This window comes from Caloenas nicobarica, chromosome 3 (assembly GCF_036013445.1).
Source record: "Caloenas nicobarica isolate bCalNic1 chromosome 3, bCalNic1.hap1, whole genome shotgun sequence".
In the NCBI taxonomy this organism is placed as follows: domain Eukaryota; kingdom Metazoa; phylum Chordata; class Aves; order Columbiformes; family Columbidae; genus Caloenas; species Caloenas nicobarica.
This window is the reverse complement of record NC_088247.1, coordinates 67,653,136-67,672,454: the sequence shown is the minus strand read 5'-3', so window position 1 is coordinate 67,672,454 and position 19,319 is coordinate 67,653,136. Positions and strand designations below refer to the sequence as shown.

The following is a 19,319-nucleotide window of genomic DNA, read 5'->3' as shown; positions in this document are numbered from 1 at the left end:
TTTTGGATATAATGAACAGAATGGATAGGGACTGAGTGCCAAGTAGTTTTTCCAAAAAGAGAATGACCTCTAGACCTAGAAGTGTAGCTTCAAGAAACCAGGTTCAGAACAAGGAAAAGGAGGTAATATCACACACAGTAGGGATTTGTGGGATTCCCTGACAAAGGTCATTATGGATGTGAACAGTTTGTACAGGCTGAAGGGAGAATGAAAACAACTTGAAAGATAGTTCCATTGAGGATTGCCAATAGATAATTGGATTGGACTCAGCAAATTCTGTGAGCAGAAAATAGGAAACTATATAGGAGAAATGTTACATACACTTGTCCTGTTCTTTCTTTTCATGTAGCATCCATTTGTAGCCACTGTTGATGAAGACAGGATTACAGGGCCATACAGATCCAGGGTCTGAACCAATGTGGTTATTGGGCATTTCACATCTCCTCCAGCTCACTTCCAGTCACCTCAGTCCGTCCTCTTTCTAACTAGCTGTGCTCTTGTGATTAGTTCTGCAGACCCATTTAGACAGCATTGTTGAGTAAAGGTTTCAAATCTAGGTAGCAGTTTTCAACTAGTCAGTGTTTTGCTTTTTCACAAAACGCTACCTTTGTGTATCAGATATTCACATACCTTCATATACTGAATTCGAATCGTGTAAGGTTAGTAGATCTGAGCTTCCTTGGTGTTTTCAACACTATGTTTGTGTTTGTTTTGGAGAACTAGTAGAGTGATTAAATTTTCTTGTACTTTCATTTGAAAATCATGTCTTTTAGTCAGTTGTAGATAATCAGTAGGTTGCCAAAGGAAATATGAATCTATGTGAATAATTCAATTCAAAACATTGACAGTAGCCTGGAAAAGGAAAAATAATGCTGCTATTCTGCCTTTGATTAATGAAATGAAAAGATCATAGTAGAGAACTGCAGAAAAATTCAATTTGAACATTATCAACATTTGCTGTTTTCTTTAAATTAAAATGTGTTGATAAGACAAGAAGAACCGTTCCATTTGAAAAGCTAAAAATGGATATATCTATTTCAGGAACTAAAACATTTTTGAAAATACTGAAGTGTTACTATCTCTATTTAGTTGTTGTTAAAGGTGAATAGGTACTATGATCAATTCACATTTATAAAAACTGTTTTTAATTGCTATGGTGTGGAAGTTAAAAACAAATAACATATTTGAAATTTACTTAGAGTTCCATGTAGGAAGTGGTAATAAAGCATATACTAGACGAAAGACCTTAATGCTAATAGAAACACAATCTACATTGCCTGTGTCAGTTTCTGAACACAGCGGGCCCCACTTCACCTGAAAGTACAACCATGAAAGATACAGGTAAGCAAAGATAAAGGAAAGCCTTTTATCATGTTGGTAGAGAAAGTCTTCAGGTGAGTGAACTGCTATAGTAAATAACACTTTTGTCCCTGTTTATGGGTAAGCTAAACTGGCAAATTCTTCTGACTCATCTTTTGCCGTTTGTTTTATAAGTATAAAAAGGGCATGAGTAGAAAGTTTATAGGTTTTGTCCCCTAAAACAGACCTCTCAGAGATGTAGGCACGTATGTATGCATAGGTAGAGGCCATTGTGCTACTACTGATATACACACATATATACAAATACATATACTATATAGATATACACACACACACTATATGTGTATGTATATGTATGCATATTAGTAGTAGTACAATGGCCCATGAGAGGTAACTGCCGGTTGCCCACACTTGGCTGCTTAGGAGATCATAGGTCTCCTCTGGCTACTTGGTTGTATATGCCAGCCTCGTGTAGTGTCTTGGGTATCCTGGAGTGACCCAAATGACATGAAATAGCCATATTTAGGGTACTGAATTGTACTCAAAAGGACTGTTATTAAGTGTTACATACAGCAGATTGTTAAACATATGCATTTGTCTGGTAATTTTGCCTGGGTCCGAAGGAACTTCTATAGTCTCAAAAGCAAGGACTACTAACTTGGCCTGTTGTTATACCTAGGGAAAAATACAGTTTTGAAGTTTTTGCAGGAATGTTCAGAAATCAGTAAAACAAAAGGAATGCAGACTAGCTTAACTATTCGTCTAAGCAATGTGGATGAAGCCACCCACGCAGGCTGGCTCTGCTCACGTTTTTCTTCAGACTTCTCGTCAGCAGGAGACACTGATGTAATGGAGCCAAAAAATTTATAGATTCAGAAGTCTATCCCTAGATGTACCTGCTTTAGCAGGTGAGTTGGACTAGATGATCTCCAGAGGTCCCTTCCAACCCCAACCATTCTGTGATTCTGGGATCCAGAATTTTTAATTTTAAGATTTTAAAGATTTTAAATTTAAAAATTTTTAAGAAAATAAAAATAAGAGTTTGTAAATATTTAGATATGGAAATTTAAGACTATTAGACAACATTTTAACATTTTCAAAGTGTTCTTGTTATGTTGTACATATAAAAGTTGTTTTGTGATGTTTTGTGACTCTTTGTTTACATCTAAAATGCTGACTTGTGGTTTCACGTAAAATACAGGTTGTTCAATTGATTAAGTTTTCTGTTGTCATGATATGCAATTACCTAGTCACAGGCTGTAAATGGAGCAAGATCTGAGTATGTAGCTAGAATTAAAAAAGGAATTCACTTGGAATTCAAAGATTCTGGAAAGTAAATGAGAAGACGCAGGGACAGGCATTACTAGCCACTTAGCCGCAGATAGACATTTTTCTGTTCCTTTGAAGAGATTATAACCTTGGGAGTGTTTGCAAACCTTCAGCTCCTGGGAGACGATCAGCCCAGAATTCTGATCAAAACTAATGTTCTTTTCGTTCCTGCCTTGAAGGCAGTAACCACTTCTTCTGGAGGCTGGTATTTGTGATGCAACATGTGCTTCCATCTCCTTGAGATGAGGTCATAGTATCTAAAGTTTCACTCGTGGATTGTTCACATTGGTCTCATCTGATTGCTTCTTTCCGAGTTATGTTTTTAAGCAACATGAGCCTACGAAACTTTACTTGAGAAAATACTTCACACTTGAAGTTGGTTGTGCTATATTTTCCATCGGGAAGGGTGTGTTAATGGAGCTGCTTTGGGTTAGGAGAAAGGAAGCTGGTGACATGAAGGTATTAAGTAGTTATCTAAAATATGAAGTAAATGGCTCAACTGCTTGGATATTGTGCCCTCACATCTCTCCTCTGTAGGCCAAACGTAATGACTTGCAAATGCTATTGCAAGATCAGCATGTTTGGGGGTTTTAGGCTGAAAAAATAGTATTTTAGCAGGCTTTGCCTATTTGCAAGATTTCTGTAGAGTCCTAACTGAGATTCAAGACCTGTTTTATTTATTTATGTTTATTTTATTTTTTGTTTATTTTTGTTATGTTTACATTTAATTTTATTTTTTAAAATTTTATTTATGTTTGTAATGACAAATTTTTTTAAGCATTCAACTCCATGTTGATGTTTTTTGACATAGTTAGGTAGAAATAAATAAAATACTGTAGGATCAGGTAGTTCTTGCCTCTAAATCTTTTCTTGAATTATGATGCCTTTTGATAGCCCATTTTATTTTTGCCAAATATGACTTTAAAGTGACTGTATCTTTTACAGGAAGAGGGCAAATGGATACATTTTGTTGCCGCTGTGTAAATGAACAAGTTTATCTAGAGTGTGTTTGAAGTGATATGATTATTCCGTTTTCCTTCACTGATTTCCATCCATGACAGTGAAAGAAGTCAAATATTTTTGGACAAAGGCGTTATAGCATATCCCTAGCCATTACTGACAACGTATAGGAGATTAAAATAAATGACAGTTTATTCCTTCAAAGCAGAAAAATGGAGCACTTGAAAAACTAAAAATAATTCAACTTTGCTGGAGTTCAGACATTGCTGCTACAGTATCTTTTATGGTGTTTTTTTGCTCAGATTCGTAGAATGTAAGTGGTCAGTGAGAGATTCTCATCACAAAATCAACTGCTAATTCTGTCAGTGAGGCTCTGTAACATTTGCTCCTGTATTTCCTGAGAATCAACATTTCAAAGCAGAAATAGGGTAAAGTAATACTACCTAGCAGTGGATTTTTTTTTCTTTTAAGAAAAAGGGACATATTATTTTAATATAGCATTGTTGAAAATTTATTTGTGGATAATCGTATTAATTTTGCAGGGATTATTTATTTATTGATTAAAGTGAGGACATGGTCTGATTTAAGTGAGGGCATAGTCATGCTCATCACGCAAATTTGTCAGTTCTTAAGTTTAGATAAAGTCCATTTGGTTTTATCAAGGGTGGTTTTATGCTGTTTGAATACCTCCAATAAAATAAGTAGCCATCTGCATTCAGCATACATTTCTGTTTTGTCACAGAGAAGATGTAGGTTTTTAATAGAGCTTTTATTTTTTTCTATAAAAGTATGTTTTTTATTATTTGATCATGAATAATGAATAGCAAGTTAAGAATGCTACATGAGGAAGAGTGGGTTGAACTGCCTGGGATAATAAGCTGTGTCTGCAGTCATGAAACAAGAATTTCTACCGGTAAAATTATATGATGGAAATTTTTGGAGTGTGGATCCAACACAGTGAAGTTGAAGATATCTTTACAAGTCATCAGTGATCAACATATATTGTGGACTGATAAGCAACCATTTTTTAATATTACCCAAAATAAAACATGACAGTCATTGCAGTCTCTGAGCACACATAGCATCTACACTTGACTTGAAACTGCTGTAATATTGTTAAGCATAGTCAAATTACATAATATGAATGAACTTAACTCGTGTCTCATTTCTGAAACTGATAAAACTAGTATGGTATAAGGTCAAGAAAAAACCACCTGTTTGAGTAAATTCTGGGTACTTGCCCTAAAATCCTTATCTTGGTAAATGTATTTCAGAGCCACACAGACATATAGTGGATCAGTCTCTCAAAAATGTTTCACTGAAAGATTTATAAAATAATACAAACTAATTTTTATCCAAACTAGAGCTGTGAATAGTGAAGAATAAAATTTGCATGGAAAGACTAACTTTAACCTCCACTTCCAAATAATTTACTGATGTATACTATGTGTCAGGACCCAGACTACATAAGAAAAGACAATCTCGCAGTTTTTTGTATCTGAAGACTGAAATGTGAGGATTTTTGTTGGGGTACCTTTCAGTGCAGAAGCTGTTACTTAGGTGGAATGCTATGTAATACTCACTCAGTTAATTGGAATACTAAAAGATATTGCAGCGATTGCTGGTAAAAGTACAGAAGTGATCCTCAGTGAGTATTCGTGGGTGTTATGCATGTAGTTTCTGAGTCGTGCAGATTTTGCTGACTGGAGATCATACTATAGCTTTGGAGCTCTTTTGGTTAATGAGCAGTGACCATATGATGGTGGAAAGCAAGGACAAGTATTTTCTCCTTCAGTAGCAGATGCAGGCTTTCAATGGCAGTATGATAACAAATATTCTTGTAATTTGATCTACTCATGTTCAGTCTTCATCTGAAAAACAGAAACATAGGCACACAGGAATTGCTGCTACATTACAGCAAAGCGCTTATCCATCAGCCAGAGTATTTTGCCTCTAACAGCCTGTTAAATCCTATGCGAAACTACCTTTACCTCTGAAGAAAAAGTGTATAATGTACCTATATCTTAATATTATAGATGAACAATTTTTATCTTTCTGTCACTCAACCTGTAAATTGTAATTATTGAAATTAACAGTATATTTTATTTCACTTTTAAAAATTGAATAGTATATGTTCTAGATGAATATTTCTCTCTGAGTAAAGAAAAAAAGCAGGACTCAATGTCACCATGGAATATGAGTAAAATAATTTTACTACTAATTATGTATATTATTCTTCGTCACCATCGGCTAATTATAAATATTTAGAAGTTCCTCTTAAAAGTGGTTTATCTTGCTGCTTTTTTTTTTTTTCATAGTAATGTGGAAAAATATGAACTGAACATCCTCATAAAATCTTGTGACAAGCAAATTACTTCTTGATCTTAAGCAAGGGGCATTTTTTCTTTTGAAAACATTGAATCTTTAGATAAAACAAAGTTATATGTTTAGGACAACATAGTATAATACAGATAACTTAAAATAAATAAGCCATGTGTTAGGTATATGTAATCCATGATGTATTTGATTCAATTTCATCATGACTGATGTGAATGTGTGGTGGACAAATGTCCCTTTGACAGTTCGCATCCTTTCTACCACCCCTTTTGTCAACAGTTTACTGCTGAATCATTTGAGCTGTATTGCAAAACTATTCTTTTTAAAACCCTGACAAGCACGAAAGATTGACTTTCCAGGTTGGCATTCAGGAAGTTGAATTCTGTGACCACTGAAACAGGGATATGTTTCCTCTGTGTCTTGTAAATGCTTCCTTGACCATTTCAGGTCAGCAGTGCCCAGTGACTCACTGTGCATACTCAAGTCGTGCTGAAGCTGCTAGGAGTGAGGCATGCCGGGGCTTTAACAGTCTGCGTTGCTCTTGAACTTTGGCACCTAACTACAGGTTGCAAACCAATCTTTTGGATCAAACTTAAAACCCAGGGGCTTTAGCTATAAACATAAGTACACCTCAGATTATTCCCAGGCAGCCGGACCAGTTGTCCTGGAATAGTTTGCATCTGTGCTAATAGCTCGCACAAAGTGGTAGATGGATGCAAACCAAGTAATAGGAATGGTCCTGTAATTTTTTAATGTTTCAGACAAACTCAGGAATACTTTGGGGTAGTGCTGTTTGGCAGGTGCCAAACTTATCCAGGGAATATCACAACAATTAATAGTACAATTGCAGAGAGTATGCAGGTATGTTTTATTTTCATTAGAATAGAAGCAGCCTGGAGTTACACCTGCCTATACCTTACTAAAGGCAGTACTTTGTGAGGAAGACGCTTACAGCATCTTCATTGTCGCCTCCTCATTGCTCAGCCGCAGCTGATGAGCGTGGCTGACAGTGGCTTCTGCACGCTGAGCTCCTTGTAAGGGCTCCAGCTTTCCTGGTGCCATTCACAGTGTCACCACGTTGGTTCTGGGCTGTAATGTCTCACCAGTCCATACAACTCCAATGGTGCCAGAGCTGTTTGTACTCAGGAGAGGAGAATCAATACAGTGGAGCGTTTGCACTACCAAGCAGTTTTATTCCCTGTTAAGAAGCCTTTCTAAGCATACCTATCCTACTCAGAGAAGTGTGGTAGAAAGAATCCTGAGTTAGTTCATATATTACACAGTACAGAGACAGTAACTTGGTATACAAAGCAATGTAACCCTATTGGCACTATGCCATCTGTGAGGCAGGGGTTAATCAACCAGAACATGCCACCATGCTAGCAGCAGTCTGTCTTCACATTCCAGAGCTGAGACATGCAAAGATGGCTTGGGAGTCTATGTATTAGTTTTCTTTGTACAGTAGAGATCTGCCCTTTCTCTCTGTCATGTTGCACAAGTCGTGCATTGCTGAGGTTTTGATTATGGCAAGATCTCATTTAGGAATTATTAGGAATAATCCTATCCCTTAGTTACACAATAAGAACTTAAATGCCTTGGTATTTCACCAAGAAAAAAACCAACAACAACACAAACCAAAAACCTAAACCTTAAAAATTTAAATTAATTTACCACAGATGTAAAAAGTCTGTGACAGAAGTGTTTGCAGCTTTTAAAGGTTTTGCAGCTGTAGCCTCACCTCCTTGGAAAAATGGCAACTAGTTAATATTAACTCTGGTTTTCCTATGGTATCAAATCAAATATCAATATTATCATATTAGTCATCTCCAAAGCCAATGATTGCTGTTCATTCTTTCTGTTTTTCTAATTCATTATTAATAGCTAAGAACTTCTTCTGTGGTTTATAGACCATTGTGCTAAATAAGTGTGTGGAACTGTGTATTTCACACATCCTTAGGAATGGGAAACCTATTGCTCTGATGGGTTTCTGAACTCCCAGGAGTATCGCAAAAGAACCATTGCATTAAATTATTGACTGCTCTGTTTCAGGAAGACCTCCATCTTGTTGCACAAAACAATGAAAATAGTAGAAGAACAAATAAAGATAGGGGAATGCTGAAATAATAAATAACTTTGGCTTTTTTTTTTCATTTTTTTTTTTGTTTTGTTTTCCTGTTGGCATCCAGTTAATTCCTTTGATCTTCCCTGCCTTAAACAAGCTAATATCTGCCAAGAGAGTGCAAATGTTACTGAATCACTAAGGTCCTATTTGTTCCGCTCGACAGATGACAATGCATTTTTGTCTTTCTAGAGAAGCACAGAAGTGACTTTGTAAGCTTTTGCCAACAAGAAGTCTAGTTTTTTTTCCAACCCTGCGTTTCCTTTTTTTTTTTTCCTCTTCTATGAGTGGGTTTTGTTTCTCATCTCCTTGAGACAGAGTGTACTGCAGATGATTGTGACAACATTTTCTGTTTGATACTGTTTAGACAACACTGAAATGGAATGATTTTGCTGTTGCTCATAATTGTTCTGGCAAGAACTGAAATCTTCAGCAGCTGTAAAATACATTGATGCTTCAGTTACATGGCTAGTTTGTTAGTGTCCTTTCCAATTGTCGTCTTTGTAACCCTCTGATTTTTTGAACAATTGATGTTAGTGCTAATTCTTTAGTGCTATATAGGTTTCTTGTATTTGCAGTTGTTGAATTGTTTGACAGCTTAATCAAAAGATTTGATACTTAGAGTTTAGAAAACAGACTTTAGTTTCATTAAACCATGCAACATCATAATGGAAGCAGAGGAGACATTATCAGGTCTATTTCAATTTTATGAAGAAATGGAGAAACTCTTTCTTTAAGGGTGCTGTTTTCAGTCAAGAGCATAAGCCTGGATATTTAAATTGAGGCTATTAAGTAAACATTCTTTGTTCTAAGTATACACTGTACTCAGCACAACAAGATGCTCCTGAGAACAAATAACAATCACTCTAGAAATGAGTGTTTCACATTGCTTTTTGGTTCAGATTCCACTGGCCATTCTTGTAGACATAAGTCAGTTTTAAAATTGGAATTCTTCTCTGGAATAAGGAGCATATGTTATATGATAGAAACAGAACTCTGGAAAACTTGTAAGTTATTCCCAAAGAATGAGACATAACCTCTGTGGCTGTTAATTTTGGACTTCTCTGATGGTTGGAGATGATGTGTGCGTGAGGATCAGAGACTTAGGCCTTAGTTAACTTAGCTCATCATGATCAGTTCTACCAAAGAGAGTGACTGATTCATATTATCATAGAAGGTATCACACAACCTTATTTAGGACTATATATTTAATACAATCCTTCTCAGTAATATAGTCCCTGTTTGAAAAAATCAAATAAAAAAAATGTAAAAGAATCTGAAAATGTCTTTTAAGGATTCATTTCAAAATCTTCATGGTCCCGCATGTCTTTACTGTAACTGTTACAGAAGCAGCTGCTAATTAGCTTCAAAATGTATCTTGCTGCTACTGAAAAGGAATCGTATCTCTTGAGGGCATATCTTAGTGAGACTTCTCTTCTAAAAGGGCCGAATTTTTGTTAGAATTAGAAATATTTTAAGTGGTTATTGGGAATTTTTAAAAGTACACCAGAACAGAAGTTACAGCTCCCAGATACAAAGGCCTAATGAATTATTAACTCACAACATCTTTCCCTATATCTACAACACTTTTTCTATCTAGAATATTGAATTTGCTGTTTCACTTGGAGTCTCCAGAGGGTAACTGCAGCCAGTATCTTTCCTGCTGAACATCACCATTTTTAATCAACATTGGCTGTCTGACCATGCTTTTGTAGAAAATGTGTCAGATGATCAGTGGCAGCAATGAGTCACTCAGATGTGGCTGTAGTTGTTGCTGGACTGGTCGTAGCAATAACAAGCCAGTTCTTGACAGCAAGGAAAGAATACAGAATACGGTATATCAACACTGATAAGTTCAACAACTGATACCCTTTGTGGACTTTTCATTTTAGATTTGAGGTTTGTGAGAGTAGGCCCAGAAGTAAATTGACACACCTTCCTTGTGTGGCACTGGCAACAGTCCAATGGATAAAGAGAAGCTAAAGTACACAAGAGGACTTGATGTGCTAGCTGCAGGTTATTCACAGGTACATGTAGCCATGCTTGCAATAGCAGAGATGATTGATTGACAGTGATTAGTAGAATAACTAATGCAAATCCAGTTCTCTGAAGATGCCCAGAAAATGAGAGACTTCTGCTACTAGTAGCTGAGCCCAAATACTCCTGGTAGACAAGAATGGAATGCTGAAGCACCAAGACTTTTCCAGGCCATTTGTGTGAAGACTAATCTTGGTCTCACGATCACAGTAAGTATAACTTCTTGAGGTGATAGGGTCAGCCTCCCCACAAGGATCTTTCAATTGGAGGATCACCTTCTAGGAAGGAAATGTGAATGTGTGAAGTGTTAAAATGTAGTACATTTTAATACTGTTACTGGAGAGAAATAGCGTGAAGAAACCTAGGTCATGCCATAAGATTGAATCTACACTGTCTTCTGCTTTGGAGTTAGGCTCTACCTTCCAAGCACTTGTACACTCTGGTCACTTTGCTGTAGATGTCCTTGCATCATATGTGTTTATAGAAAAACATTGGCAGAGGGAACTGGACCCATGCAATGACACTTCAGAATGAGTCTCTTGATGGAGGCAGTCATGTCTATTAAAAGTGGCAGCTGGTTTTGTTTTGTGGAAGCCACAAAAGGTGGCTGACTACTTACTGCCTTGGTCTTGGTGGATGTTCAAGGGGCAGCAAAGGTATTTTGGATAATGACTGGAGCAGTTTACAGAAATGCTGAGAAGGTACAGTGAGGCCAATAGATTTTTTTTTTTTTTTTTTTTGTTCCCCTCGTAACTCATACTATGATAGGGAACTGAGACTCTAATATATTGATCAAGCCAGTGAGTAGATTAATTGAGGGGAAGAGTGAATTTTCGCATGGAGCTTCCTTAATTCCTATCTAATTTAGGGAAAAATAGCAGACCAATTAAAAAAGGCATGTCTTGATCAAAGAGCAGCACAAGGGTTGAAACCGTTAAAAGGGATCTTGAAATCCAGCATCTGTGGAGAATGGGGAAATAGACCATTATTGAAGTAATTATAATCTTCTGAGTATTTTGTTTCAGATCTGTGTATTAAATACATAGAATAAATTGGAACGGATGTCAAGATGACATCTAGTACAAACCGCAGCTCAAATAAGGTAATTTTAGATCATGTTGCTGAGGGACCTCTCCCATTGAGTCTTGTACTCAAAGTTGAGTCTCATCCTCAAAGGACAGGGAATTCCAGTCATCTCTGTACAGCCTATTCCAGTATTTGACCACTCCCATGGTAAAAATTTTTACTTAATATCTAATCAGAATATCCCATAGTCTACCTTTTGTTCTGTTGCCTCTTCAGCTTTTGCTGGGCACCTCCAAGAAGAGTCTGGCTGTGTATTTTCTGTATTGTCCGATCACATGGTCGTAGATAGCAATAAGGTCTCTCTGAGCCTTTTTTTTCCTGCGATTTGAGCATGCCATGCTACATGAGGCTGTGCTTAAATATCCTGACCAGTCTGGGGCCTCTGGACTTGCTGCTTGTACTGGGAATGCCAAAAGGGAGTAAGGGTATCAGGAAGTCTCACATCGATAGGCCTAATTTAAGGCCTCTTCAAGTGTGGAAATTATAAAAAGGCCAGGTGTTTGTGTTTCTCTTTAGTTCTTAACCTCTTAGCAAATGTGTATTTTGAAAAAATTTTAGATGTCAGTCACAGTGTAACCTGAAACTACAGCAAGAGATATGAAAAAAGTAGTTTTATACTGCAGCATTTGAGAGAAGAGAGCTGAGTTTACCTGAGGAGAAATGTCATTATACATTTTTTGCATGTCCATGGGTCCAGTTGCACAAGAGCATTTGCATGCACATGTTTAAACTTGAAATCTTAGAGGCTCTTGTTGTTCAGTATGGAGTCAAGCATTTGGCAGGTAAATTAGTCTTGAGAAATACGACTGTAAATGTGGCTAATTATTTATGAAATATGACTGATTAGCAAATGGAGGCAAACCTGCCGAATCAATAGAAGACTCTGGGGGAAGGAGTAGGTGCAAAGGCAGGAGAGAGAAAAATGTTTATGTGTGTTCTATGTTCTCTGCCATTCTCCCATGTCGAAAGGTGATTTTTTGTTTTGTACTAATCCTGATATCTGGAAGGTGCTCTTTCCACACAGATTCCTGTATTACTAACATTCAAATTGGTTTGTGTAGTTCAACAGAGGTACGACCTATCTTTTAAGTGATCTGAACCACTATGTTGTACTGTGTGTTATAGTAATGGTACTTCAGCAGTTTAAAGATTTACTCTTCTATAGGGATGGTGTTACTAGAGTGTGTGCCAGTTAGCCTGGAATCACCCCAGGGTACTTTAAGGTTAGACTAAATAAAGAATTTACAAATATGGAATACAGGTATCACAGCTACAAATTTATAATGGTATCTGAGAGGTTTCTTCATGTTCTCTTCGAGTTAAGACACACACTTAACCCTTGCCTAAAGTGTCAGTTCTTGTGCAAAGCTTATGCTGTCAGGTTGGGTAAGCAGGCTTGCTTTTATAAGCAGTCTTTTTTAGGCATTTCCTAAGAGTTTCATTCAGATACTCTCCCTTTAACCATACCATTCCCATATCTCTCCTCCAAGATATCCTACTCCTAGATTTAAGGAGCTTGTTTCAGCACTAGTTTCCTCAAACTATCCTCTAGCAACTAGTAATAAGTTGTACAACAATTGTCTTACCTTGCTGGGCAATGATGAAATTTTGTGCTCAGCTTTCACACCTTGAATCTCATAACAAAAACTCATCAGTTTTGTTAATATCCCCATATAAATGGGGCATGTGGCTCATTTCTGACTAGTTTTGGGAACCCAGGCGTGATAATATTTGATCATTTTGAAGATGCCTCACCCTTAAGATAATCTCAATAGATACAAACCTGTCTTCCTTCTGAAAACTTTCCAAGTTTTCTTGCTGGGCTGTTTTCAGAATGCTAACTCACGGTGATCAGTCACTCCATTCAATTTGTCTTTGATATAAACACAACAAATGAATACAAACATGGGATACTAAGCTACAGTTTTGCATTTCGGAGCTCATTCTTGTGTTTAGATGAAGCTAGATCCATGAGAACTAGTCTGTTAAGATGTTGTGTTTGTGATTAAGTGCGGAATGTTGCTTAATTTGAAATGATAGTATCATTGCTTTTCTACCAGTGAACATCTTTGTTCATAAGTGGTTAACATTTTGTGTAGGAAAGCAAAGAAACATATTTTTTTCTTCTGTTTTTCTGCCTTGGTGAAAACGTCTGCTAACTCTATGAAACATCAGTATTTGCTAATAACTTTTGAGTTTGTCCAGAGTACTTGGGTATTTTGACCCATTTTATGTATGTAGTAAGTAATTTATTCTGTATGATTTGGGCACAATTATTTAGTCTTATCGTCTCCCATCTTAGGTACAAAAAGACTGAAAAATGCACAAGCTAGTTATATTACTGTATGTCTCCTACTCCTTCAGGAAAGGGTACATTTCTACATGTTTTTTTTCTAATGCCAAATTGAAAAAGCAGTTGGTGCCCCATTTTGGTGTCAGGAAATTCAGTCTGTACATCTGGGGACTGAAATTTAGTATTTCAACTGACACAATAATCTGCATTTAATCCCAGACTCTTACTCTGCCGCGGAAGAGTAATGAAAGGGGAAAACTTTCTGTATCTATATTAGTCTGGATGGTAGTATGTCATTCACTCATTTGGGAAGTTTTGTGCCCAGTCTAGTCAGGACTAGGATCTGAAAGAGCAGGGAGCAGACTCAGTCAAGAGAGAGCTTTTAGAAATCTTAATGCTTAAAAATTTCCAGTTTTTCAAGGGTTGAAATATTGGCCAAATGTGGATGGAGTTTCAGAAAGGCTTGTGACACACAGTTTCAGCTCCTTGCCAGATTCAAAGTTCCTGCACCAAACCCCTAATCTGCTACATCAAAAAGGGTTTCTTGTTTCTAGAAATGTTTAAGGAAGGAAAAGCAAAAATTTATTTCCAATTAGCTCAGATACTTCCAAATTTTTCTGTCTGACCTCATAACTGAAATGCAAAATTTCCACCTGAAAGGGATAAAATCTGATAGTATCATAAATAGCTGTAAATAAAATCTTAAATTTAAGGCATCAGAATATTTTACCAAAAGCTATGCTGACATCCCAGCCTGATTTTTTTTCTCTTGTTTATACAGATATTTTTGAAGTATGTCATAGGTCTTTTCACACAAAGTATAGGTAAAACTAAAGGTACATTTAAATGTTGTAAATTAATAAACATATGTGTGGACTAATAGTATTCCACAGTTCTCTGTTTGGAATAAGAACTATTTTAAACAAATGTTCTCGGATTTTCTACTTACATTCGACATGTGAAAGCAGAAGCTCCCCTTTCAACAGTAAACCCAACCTAAAACATAAATTTGGAATTAAGAATCTTGGGTCCAGCCTTTTGGTGCCGTGGATGGTTTTGGCAAGTTATTTGGGGGTGGGGGAAACAAACAAACAAACAAGAACACATCTTCATATCAACTTCTAAAACTTAAAATGTTAAAAACTCTCAATAACAGGGTGAAGCACTTATCTCTATTAAAAGCCTAAGGAATTTTTAAGCATACCTCTTGCTTTGCCTAGTGGTATCAAGGGTTTTAAGGTTTTGTTTGTTTGTTTGTTTTGTTTTTTTAGGAAAGATTTAGAAAGCGGTGGGGTAGATGGTGCTGTTCTCCAGCTGTCTATCTTGAGGAGTTTCCTCACTGGACTAAACACAACATAATTTCTCTGTAATGTTACAGTGGAATCTTGGAAAAACATAATGTTCCTCCTGTTATGTGCAATAGATTCTTCTTTAATTGCAGCAGCTAAAAAAAGTCTCTATCTTTATAGCTGTGGAACCAGAGTGGTGAAGTTTATGGTCTCTCACTGTCAGCAGGTTTATGGAAAATTTATAGTATATGTTCTAAGTTTACCATTTTTGTTGGAATACTTACTAAAACTAGTGCTGAAAAAAGCTCATTGTAGGATTAGGAGTTTTACTATCTTTAAAGATTCCTGTAATTTGAATAGTCTTTGTGTAGTGTGTTTACTTTCATCTCCTTTTCCCCAAAAACTGCTATTTTATCTTGTCCAGAATCAAGAATCTGTCCAGTTGTTTCTTCCTCCATTTTTTTTTCCCTATAAACTGATTTTTTTTTTTTTTTTTTTTTTTTTTTTTTTTTTTTTTTTTTTTACCATTCCCAGCTGGCTGTCAAGACTTTTTGTTAACAGAAAATTCCTGTGGCACTGGAAACCCCCAAACTTTCTTTTAGTTATTTAGATAAGTTAGAGTAATATTTTCTATAACTTTCGTTATCCATTCTTTTCCTTTTTTTATGTTTTGGAGTCCATTTTGCTGGTGCCCCATTATTTGCAGTCAGTGGAAGGAGGCTACTACTCTTTTTTTTTTTTTTTTTTTTTTTAAGATGTTTTCCAGTTTTGAAGCGAAAATATGTTAATGTTGTCTGTTATGGTAAGAATCCTGAATTTGATTCAGTACCCTTCTGTTTGTAGCTGTTAAGGGTTTTGGACTGATAGTCCAACTGAGCCAAACTGCACTATGCATGGATCTGGTAGCTTAATCTGATCACTCTAGCTGTTTGTCAACCAAAAAAAAAAAAAAAAAAGGAAAAAAGACAGAAATGTAGAAATTAGAAACACACTGTTCATCAATGGATTGAAACAAGCGGATTTTGCCTTTAGAAACATATCTAAATATCCTTCAGCTGCAAATGATGTTAATTAAACTACAGAGCCACAGAAATGTGATTTACCCTTAATGTTACTACATTTGATATTTTACTAGTGTAAGTTAGAGTAAATTACTTACTCTGGAAAATCTGAGTTGGACACTGGAACTATGGCATATCTAGAAAATGAAAATAGAAAGGTCGCAATTTTATAAAGGGGAACATGGGATTTAATCAGTCACTTCCATTCATTTAATCTATTAGTTTCAAATTTCCATGAGAAGGATAGTGTCTAAACGTTCAGTGTTTCAGAAACTCAACCCTGACTCAATGTCCCTAAAAATCACTGTGTATAAAGAAGCAATTTCTGCTTTGACCTTCCTTGCCAACATGTCTGTAGTAATCTTCAGTCACAGTGGACTGTCCTCTCCTGTTTCTTCAGTATTGATTAATTGCCATTCTTCCTTTCCTTCCTGTTTCTTCTCTGTTTTATCATATGGATACATATCAGGCATCCATAAATCTAGATGGATCAAAACCAGTGTTATTATTTATACATTCCCAAACTTCAGAAATACAGTCAAAAACCAATCTATACCTGATATAAATTTAGCAGATCTTCAGACTTTGTAGAACCAGTTTCTCTCTATTTTTATGGATGTCTGAGGAAGGCTGGGATAGATGACTTCCTCCTGTAGTATGTGCTTGGTAACTCCAAAACAATATTAGGCCTTTAAGGTGAGAGAAGTATGTCGGCCAGCTTGGTTGCAGTTGAATACACGTTAGTGGAGAAATTACCAGATCTGAAAAGGTAGATTTCCCATTTTCTAAGTATTTTTGAACACTTCTGAGTTCACTTCTAGCACTGGAAATGAAGATGCACAGCCAATTCACATTTTTATTTACAGTCTGTCATTACTACATGTGATTTCTTTAAAAATACACGGTTGTCCTGGTTTGGGCACAAGCCCTTTTGTATGAGATCTGCGTATTTTTAAAGGCATACATGAAGTGGGATTTAGCGAAACTAAGCTTTTGCATAGACTTCATGTCCACTGGTAAAAAGTACCAAATATTATTGCTATATCCACATATTTCCATATTGTGCTCATAACATGTAAAACCTGACATCTAATAGATCAGAGTAATTAAACTGGTTTGTGGAGTACATTCTGGCCTTTAAGCACAAAGACCAGGTTGTAGAAACTTAGGTATCGTTTCTCTGGGGGGTGAGCTCACAAGCAGAGGCACCTAACGCCATCTCCAAAGCAGAGTGAATCCGCAGTATGTGTTACTTTGGAGCAAGCAGGATAGTCAAGACAAGAAAAATAACTCCCTCTGATAATCCGTTGCATTTCACAGCTTTTTTTGTATCTAAAAATCCCACATATAGTATGCAGAATCAAAAATTGATTTTATGCAGTATACATGAATAAAAACTTCACTTTCTTCGTGGGATTGGGTTTGACTAACTGCCCCGCCTCAGCCTCACCCTTGCTCTCTTGCTCTCCTTCCGCAGAAGGAGTGAGCCAAATGTTACGGGATACTCTCACAGGGATCACCAGCCAACCCCTAAGACCTTGTTGGTGGCACTCACGTTTTTTCTTCTGAAATGTGTACTAGGCTGTATGCTGCAGGGATAATGGCACCTCTCTATTGCTGAGCCCACGTAGGGTGCAGGACTGCGACTTTCCACTCAGGCTTGTGAAAAGCTGCTCATAATGTCCCTAGCGTAAATGGTATGGAGCAGAAGTGATAGTGCTTTTACTTAACCCGACTGTGTGTTTTACTGCTGTTTGCGTATGGTGGAAATTTAAAATATTTGTCTCTCTGAAAACATAATACCCTCCCAAAATAATTAATGAGGTTTTTAAAAACTGCAAGTAAGGAGCACTGAGGCTGTACAGGATGAACTGAGAAGTCAACTCTGTGTGCACATTTACATCTTCTGTCTTCTTGCATAGCTATTATGCCGGAGCATTTTATTACATGTCAGTATAGTAGTTCTACAATAGTATACACATTGGATAATACTTTAAATAAAAGTTTAAAGTCCATTTTGTAGCGCAATAGAGATGCGAGTACTTCTTATGACAGTCAGGTTCACGTTGATTCTCGGATTATGCAGTTTAATACGAGATAATGCTTTTCCTATGTATTACTGAAGCACGAAATGAAATCCATGAGAGCGACTGACCTTAAACTCATAACTGCCATTCATTTCAGTGTGTGTAGCCCAGCAGACTGGCTGCTGAGAGCTGTGCTTGCTCGCTGGTTTGTAAGGCTCTGCAGATGCACGTTCACCCACTCTATGCAAACATCTTTTTTTTCTCTCACACTGTCTGGCATATTTTTGTAATAACTCCTAGAAGACTTTCTGAACTGCTGGGTATGATTGTCTCATTATTATTTTTTTTTAAACTGTGAACATGTTTAGTCCAGTGTTGTTTAAACAAGCTTATCTCTTTGATCAAAGTCTACAGTCTGAAATTTGAACGGGGTAGAGAGGGTGGCTGGGTGGGTGAGGAAATCTATCAAGTACATATCTGTGTGTGTGCTGCTGTCTTAGCTGTGTGCCTGCAGAGGTACAAGTGTATATTGTTTCAGAATAATCTTGCAAATATAAATAACTTTGGCTGGTTCAGTAGAAGTTCTGAAAACATAGTATTATTACTAAAATAAACCCATCTTAAGTAAACTTTTCTTGAAGCTATTAGTGACCTTCAGTATCAGTTTTTCGGTTTCTTGGATTTTTTTGAAGGTTGAGCTGAATAACGGTAGAGTTGTTTAAGTATAGTGTAGACTTTGCTCGTATTCAAAGCTTACTGACTGGAGCCCATATATTAATACATTTAGGGTTGGCATTAACCTGTTTCACTGACAAACACAGACCACAGCAATAAAGCTAGAGAGCTTGAAACAGTTTCTGGAGGCTTTCATTTAGCTGGTTCGGGAGAACTGGTTTGTTCAAAGTCAAAATTATATGGAATGAGATTGCAAGATAAAGCATGCATGCCACACCTTTTCATTATGTGTTCTCTCTCTTTTTTTTTTTTTTCCTAAATATAACTGTGAGAGGCATTTCATTTTATTTTAAAGCTGATCTCATTTGATTATTTTAGATTACTTGGTTTTCCAATCTGATTTGAAAGTTCAAGTTTGCTGAGCTTTCGTTCACAAGACTAGGAAAAGGAATGTCCTGTATTCAATTCATGTGTCATGCGATCAAATAATTTTTTTCCTAACTTTTAGGATCCTCCTGTGGCAAAGTCTGAATGATGCTTTTTTTCATCATTTTACAACCTAAAAAGAAGCAGACAGAAATTTCTAGGCTTATCGGAAGTTTTTCCTTCCTTTTTAATGTTACTTTTACGCTCTAGTAACTTCAAGTTGCTATTACTGATGAAAGTATATTATAAACCTTTTCTTCTATATAGATATCAGACGCCCTTTAATTTTAGTTTTATTGGCTGAGTCTGGTTACACACACATGCACACACACACACAGATGCACACGCTTACACACACAG

The 19,319-nt window shown here is 36.5% G+C and overlaps 1 protein-coding gene across 1 annotated transcript in view; it reads left to right on the top strand.

The window, feature by feature from the left end:
• The window catches only part of ESR1 (estrogen receptor 1), a 162,776-nt gene that overhangs the window by 31,474 nt on the left and 111,983 nt on the right, over positions 1 to 19,319 (top strand).